This window comes from Lissotriton vulgaris, chromosome 5 (genome assembly GCF_964263255.1).
Source record: "Lissotriton vulgaris chromosome 5, aLisVul1.2, whole genome shotgun sequence".
NCBI lineage: Eukaryota > Metazoa > Chordata > Amphibia > Caudata > Salamandridae > Lissotriton > Lissotriton vulgaris.
Genome location: NC_141693.1, coordinates 1,926,284,520 through 1,926,292,801, shown reverse-complemented (window position 1 = coordinate 1,926,292,801; position 8,282 = coordinate 1,926,284,520).

Below are 8,282 nucleotides of genomic sequence, written 5' to 3'. Positions count from 1 at the left end.
TGATTATGCCTGCCTTCTCGAATCACATACCGATTCACAAAAAATATACATATGCAAGGAAATGGGCAGTGGCCCAGGCACCTGCATTGTATAAAAATCATGTAGGATGGGATGAGGACTCTCCTCCTCACAAAATCCAACTAAAAAGTGAACCAACTGCCCAACGGCAGTATCCCATAAAGCAAGAAGCTAAAAAACAGGTCAGGGAGATCTTAGATCAACTTGAATACCAGGGGGTGATTGAAACATGCACCTCTCAAATGAACAATCCTTTGTTTCCTGTCTCCAAGCCAGACAATTCATATCGTCTAGTTTTGGACTACAGACATCTTAATACATGTTGCAAAACTTTTGCAGTACAAAACTCGCATAGTGCAGCCCTAATGAATAACATAGTTAGGAAAAAATATAAAACGACATTAGACATATCTAATGGTTTCTTTTGTCAAAACATTGCACCAGAAAGCAGATATTTGACCGCTTTCTCCGCATTTGGGTCGCAGAAAAAATTCTGTCGACTCCCACAGGGGTTCAAGAACAGCCCAGGACTATTCTCAGCTAGGGTAACAGAGTTACTACAAATCTATGATGATGAAGCATTATCTTACGTAGATGATATTTATCTCACAGACGACGACTTGGATACTCACTTGAAAAGAGTGAACACCATCATACTTGGGTTCGCAGCAGAGGGTTACAAATTCAACTTTAAAAAGTCCCGAATTGCCCATCTGACAGTACTGTTTTTAGGGTACGAATTATCAAGTGAAGGGAAAAGCCTAGCGGACAACTTCTTAGAGAAGTGCGCTGTACTCCAAGCTCCAAAAACGCTGAAGAACTTACAATCCATACTAGGTTTTCTGAATTTCGGAAGAACTTACATTCTAAATTACGCAGAGAGGGTTAAACCTCTCTACGAACTAATTAAACCTGATTTAAAACAAATCAATTGGACTCAAAAACACACAGAAATTTTGAGATCACTGCAAACAGACATGTTAGCAAAAACAAAATTAGACACACGTGACAACACACGTGATCTTGTAATCCGAGTCATCCCAGGAAGATGCGGATTCACATACCTAACCTCTAATGAGGGAGAAAAGGTACCAATTTCAATTAAATCTCACTTGTACACACAAGCAGAAAAAACATTCAGTCACACAGAAAGAACTGTGAACGCAGTGCAAATCGCATTAGCAAATGAACGAGAACTAGCACACGGCAAACGGATTAATATCCTTACAGCGGATTCCGCCTTCGAGGCGCTATTCAGCCCAGTAAACCTGCCTACAGTGTCACTGGATCCAAAATGGATACAGTGTATAGATTCTCTAGGAGCGGAAGACGTGAAATACTATTTCGCCCCGCAATACGAAGAACTGAATGATTTAGAGTATGAAGAAGAATATCCTCTGCCAATCGAAATTCTGCCTCTCCCACAATATGCCTGTATAATCTATACAGATAGCTCTGTACAGCATTTCAACGTAGAGAGAAAATCCTACGATGCAGCATGTGCGATCATTAAATGTCGTTGGCTGTGCGGTAAAATCAAACCGAAAATAACAAAAACTGAATCAGTAAAGTACTGTTCGGCTCAAAGAACTGAAATCAGATGTTTAAAGATGGCGCTCGAAAATGCAGAACGCGAATTCCCCACACTTATAGTGTGCGATTCTCATTTTTGCGTCAATTCTTACAACAATAAACTGCAGAGTTGGATCGAAAACGACTACAAAGATGACACTGGTGCCACAATAAAGCATAAAATGCTCTGGAACGAGGTAGCTCTTTTAAGTAAAGAACTACAAAAGACTCACGTGATTCACGCACAGAGTCTTCAACGTGATGGCGTTCACATTGCAGGGAATTCATTGGCTAATACAGCCACCGCGGAAGCAACTAAACCGGCTTCCGTAGCCACAAAAAAGCGTACAGATAAGTATATAGACGGGGAAACCATGCTGGCAGTAAAAACGACCGTAAAAGGCGACTGTGCAGCACTACCCGCAAACTATCCACTCAATTATGCATACATCATCGATGCAAACTCCGTTCCTTTTGCTCGAATCCCTGGAGTGGGGGACAGAGTAATTCCAAACACGAACAGGAGAATATTTTTAATAGCAGACGCACATATGGGTTTGGGTCTGAGACACCAAACAATTAAGGTTTCTCTGACTGAATTACAATCAGTATACTGGTGGCCGGGAATGAGTGTAGAACACCAAATATATGCAAACAACTGTGAAAACTGTAATAGGGATCGCAGTAGCGAACCTTGCTACCGGCTACCAGTCAGAAAGAGCGTAACGCTGCCTGCACCCCAACCTGCGTCCTATTAATCAGTTAAGGCTAAAAACACTTAAAAAATGAGGCCTCCAGCGCTCGGCTGACGCTAGAACGGTTATAAAAGATTTGCGAGTCCATATCGGCACATACGCAATTACCACGTTCCATTCTGACCAGGGTCCTGCTTTCAGCTCTCGAGCTTATTAGGAGGCCATGGCCAGCATGGGAATTGGGTTGCGGTATTCTTGTCCGTCATACCCCGGAAGGGAACAGTGTGGTAGAAAGAAAAAACCGGGACATAAAGCAATCTATAACAGCGGAGGTATTAGGTTCAGGCGCTGGGTGGGTCAAACATTTAATAAGTGTCCAGACTAGTCTTAACAACATGCCAAGAAATTCTCTAAAAGGTTTCAGCCCATACGAACTATTGTTCGGAATTAGAATGCGAGTTCAGGACCTCGATAGTCAGATGTCAGTGGTACAAGAAGAAACAAAGCACTTTGATGTAAAGGATCGTTTGGCTGTTTTACAGGAACTGAATGAAACAAGAAAATCATTAAGCAACATAAAGTTAAAGCAACAGCCAAGTACCACTGACGAGGCACCACCCGCAACAGCCCCAGCAAGGCCTGTCTGGATTCCAAAGATTGGGGATCTAGTCAGAGAAAAGATCGCGGTTAAGAAGGAATTTGGGCCTTCTTACAGGAAAGCAGTACCTGTCTTGGCAGTCACCGGAACAAGATCAGTTGTGCTACCGCCCCTTGCTGGTAAAAAGGAGAACAGAGTCGTGTCTATCGATCTGGTAAAACCACAAGCATGTGGCCTATAATCAACAGTAGGCCCAGTGGACTCCCAAGTAAAAACAGAATACCCAAACTTGCAACAATCCAAGAGGTTCAAACTGAAAGACTAATCACATTCGATCAGCCTGCAGTGCACAATGAAAGACTATGCAATAATGCCATGGAACTCGTGCCTCTTGAAACACAGATTGAAACAGTTCGTCAAGAAACAACACCAGTCTACAATGATGTGGCATCAGAAAGTGCTACCGAGAGACAGATTGAAAGAACAATCCCATCAATTGACAGAACTGCCTCTGGTTATTTCATCAACTTCGACAACTTCTCTGAAGATTTAAACGACCCGAAGTGATGCCAGAAACAAAAAAGTCTTTTAAAGAAAAAGCAACAGAACTCTTTCATCAACTGAAGGAAATCTACCTTGTTTCCCCTTGGCTAGAGTTCTGGTTCGGTCTAGGTGTATTTTTCCTCCTGCTTTGGCTCATCATGGTAATGTGTTTGGGAAAATTCATTGAAGGAAAATATATTACAATGGACACAGCAAGTCAGAACATCAACCTAGTCCTGAAACCACACAGATCATCCCACGTGAGGAAAAGAGAACTGTCAACTGTAAATGTCACAGCAATTCCAATACCTGGTGGGGTAGTATGGGAGAAAACAGACTATGAGATATATGGTCCGGTCGAAATCCTGAAGTATCCTCATCAACTAAAGGTTTCCTTAAGTGACTTTGTGACACCAAGTACATTCTCTGATGATTGGGACTTTAACAGTATTAATGACATGATGTCTGATTTAGTAATGTCAGCTAGATTCACAGATCATGATTATTTACAAGGTTCATCTAGTTATGAGCAGTTATTCTGTTACACCCACTATGGGGATCATTACTTGCATAAATCTGCACAGCCTAGAAATGTTTTTATGTACAATCAATGGGAACATTGTTCTACACCACCTAAAAGCAGTTCTAAAGCATTTTTTGAGAAATTCAAATACTTCTCAGGGTTTAACACCAGTGATGCAGAAACGTTTTATTATAAACTGTTAGATAAAACAGGAATGAAAACAATGCTGACAAATTCTAAATTGATACATTCAGAAGCATTTTATGACAAAATTATGACATTTGGTTTTGATTATTGGAAAAATAATATTGAAACGAAAACAATTTGGGGTACAAAAGATTGGCAGGTGCAAGGCATTGAAGCACTATTTAGAACCTGCATGATACCAGAACAAATGTTGTTTTTAAATGACACAATACACCAAACATCTTGTCTTGGCCTAGCTAAGAACAAAGACCTTAAAACACCGTCTATACCAAAGCCAATACCTGAAAATGTAACCGCAGATATTGAGTTAGACGTGTCACAAATTTTACATTTCAACAGAACACATCCTGATTGGAAAAAGTGGTTAATCTGGCCTACAGACACAAATAGCTGTCAAGATAGATTCCTGAACAAAACACAGGGTTTAAAAATGACCAGATTAGACCCTAGATACTCCCAGAGACAACATCCAGGGATTATAACAACATACAGTGTAGGGAAACTCTGCCTAGAATGGCTAACTACATCCACACTGGCTGAAATTAAGCAACACTTGTCTTTATTAAAAGATGGTGCTGATTTGCGCGATTTCATTCTTGGACCACGCAAACAGCGTCAAAAGCGTTTCATAGCGACCAGCATCTATGCTGCTTACAACGAGGCTTGGAAAGTAAAGCAAATTGAAACTGCTGAAAGAATACGAGAAATTGATCGTATTAATTTGGAGAAATCACTTTCTGTAGTAGACAATGGGTTAACGACTCTGTCTTCCAGAATATATTCGTTGGCCAATATTGTATCCTCTGCCTTTGATGTGATAGACAGAGATTTGCTTATGTTACAACATGGCCAGTCTCAATTACGCTCTATTATAGAATTAGGCTGGACGCTGCAAAATCTTCGTTCAGGCTATGTGCCTTGGCGTTTAATCAACACAACGTCATTATTTTCTAGTTTTAACCTTACTGATAAACATATCAGTTTGGCACAGAAAGGAGCAGACTATACAATCCTGAGCATCGAAAAACTCGAGAGATTACCATTGACAATGTCAGAGAGTCCTGTCATTGAATGGATAATACACGGAATTATCACAATTCCGATAACAACTTTCCGATTTAAAAAGTGCCTTGAATACATACCTGCTGGCCAATATGAACAATTGGGTAAAGGATTTGTAAAATCTGAATGGAAATTACCATACACTCATTCTTGCTATAGTGACAGCGACAAAAATGTATTTCTTAGTGGTGATAACTGTAAACACTCACTAAGAGGTATACTTTTGTGTCAGGGTATTAATTTACACGGAGCATGTGATGGAAATTCAAACAACCTTTCATGCCACCAGCTAGTCACACCTGCAACTCAGATAGAGCCCTTCTTTATGCAACTCGCGAACGGGAGTTACATTCTTAGAACGGATCACAGATGTTGTGGCCTGACGCCAGGGAAAAGTTATCTAATAGAAGTAACGTCCCTGGTCAAATGCTGTATGCAAGCATTGTTCCCGAGCGGGCCTCCAGACATAGTGACTCCCCTCTGGCCTCGTCTGAATCTCTATTCTATACGAATTGATACATTAAGCAAAGTGAAATCTGTACTTTTACAGACAACAGTGCCTATAACGTCATCTAAAGAGACGTATGATCTTCTAGTCGCAAGGACGGCTACTGAGGTTCATGACCTTTTATCAACAAATTGCCCCGTGCATTTCGTAGAAATGTTCAGCCAACTCCTTAACATGTCTAGTGCAACAAGCATCCCAGGCATATTTAGGACAGTCTTTACGGGACTGCTAACACCCTTCCAGGCAATTTTGGGAATCTTTCCTAATTTTGTGCACTCCATTTTTGGCGGCATACCATTATTTTTGGGACTCGTCGCAGGGATTCTATTTTTGACCCTCCTGCTTCGTTATGGCAAGCCTCGGCTCAGACATAGCTCCCATGGGAATGGAAGAGACAATCCTAGCAATGCGCTACCGGGACAGGATAACTAACGTCCTTGGATTGGCCAGGCTGAGAGATCTAAACATGACCTGGTTCCTTTCATTCAGACCAATATGGCAAAATTGCATTTTACCTGTGCTACGGTGTATGCTTTGCGGCGATGAATGCGTGTTGGACATCTGTCTTTCACTTCCATCAGCAGTACCAATGGACGTCGATACTTTGCTCAGTCCAATAACGGCTCACGCATTGTGTTGTCCCCAGCGGCTACCAATCCTGATGACGGCATTTGTGGAGACTCCTGTACTACAGCCAAGTGGTAACAGTGGAGCGAGTGACAAAAGCAACATCACCCAGGTACAGCGAGCTGTGAGCATTGCTGCTCCCGAATATGATGACAGCAATCATTCTCACACCTGCCAAGTTACAGCGCTATCTAATTTGGTTGAACTATCACCTGAATTTGTAGACCAATTCTTTGAGAGCCTGTCTGATACGATGTTCTCACCCGTAGAGAAACAATAACTTTTAGAAGCTTTTCCGACACACAGCGTTCCCAAGAACTCTGAATTCGGCCTTCAGTTTTGATCAACAATAACTGCCAAGAGCTTTGGAAATCTATTTTTCCCCGTTCAAGCAATAATTCTTTGAATTGGACAATTTTTCTAATATTGACCTTTTTTGGCACGAACAAATTCTTTGCTTAACGTAAAAACTATTCTTAGAGAACAGAAGCTTCACACTTCTATTTCTAAACACATCTAGAGACATAACAATACTACACCAGCCTCTAGCACACATGTTATTACAATGCATTTTTATGTGATGATTTATCTCGCATTTCTTCTGTCAGAGATACTTCATGTGTAATTCTTTATGCATAATCGTTCAATGATTTCATATGCAATAATTTTTTGAATGATTTCTATGCTTTAAAAAACGTACAGTACCTAAATTCCATGTATTACAAGTACGCCTATTTCGAATGCATTTATGTATTTTGGGGTGGGCAATGTTACACATGCATCTAATTGCTTTAGTTTTAGTAATTTTGATGGACATTAACCCGTGGAGTGGGTGTTGCGTGTTTATCTAGGTTCCTGATCGATACTGTGACCTTATGCCCCTATTCGGCTATAAATCCATTTATTCCCTATATTGGCATAACCGTTCAAGTGCGATTTTCTGAAAAGTCATCTCTGGCCTCACATGAACAGAGCCACATTCCAGCATGACTCTCTGCTACTTCCTTTGCGACCAATTAGTGCAATGACAGAGCAGCAGTCACTATCTGATATTCCTAGATAACACTCCGAGTTCTTCAACAAGATAAAAACTTAGCAAACCTGGAAATCCCCGCTTGCTATGTTTTTTTTTTTTGAAAACCTTTATTGTGCATCAAATCAGAACAAATACGGGCCTACAACCTACCGGCCGGCCACGAAAACATTTAAGCATCTATGCAACTTTACGGCGGCACAGTAATATCTCTCATTGCAAGCAAGCATTAATAAGGTTACACTGTAGTTACCATATTACCGTGTCCCAGAATCAGTGAAGGTTAGTTTTAAAAGTTTTCAGCGCAACTATTAAGGTCAGGTCTACTGTTCCGTACTTATACAAATAAGAAAGAGAAATTAGGTCCATGTAGGTGGGACTCGCCAATAGATATCTTCACCAGTCAGTGCAGTTCGCAACATGCAAGTTCCAGCCAGAGGATGGTCACAAATTATACTCATGCCTAAAGAAGACGCAACATCGCAGTGAACACCACGCTACCACCCATCCCCCAGTACGCCTAACACAGGCCTAGAAAGAAGAAGTTAAGTAATAATAAGAAGGCACCATAGAAAAAAACATGAACTAAAACTTACCCCCCCACCCTACACACATGCAGAGGCTACGGCCTACCCCCCCCCCCCCCCTAGCAGAGTGCTTGTTACCCCAGAACCCGAAATATAGTATGAGAAGAGAAAGTTGAGGAGAAAAAGAAAAGAGGAAAAAGAGAAAAAGAAGAAAGAGTGCAAATCACATAAGACCGGAGGAGGGCCAATGAAATGTATCCAACGCAAGTAAAACAGTTCCCTGGCCGCCCTTACCCCGACCCCAAGACCAGTACAATACCAATACTCAATATCCCCGGCAGTCCGTCAGCAACCCAGCAGTCCAAAAAC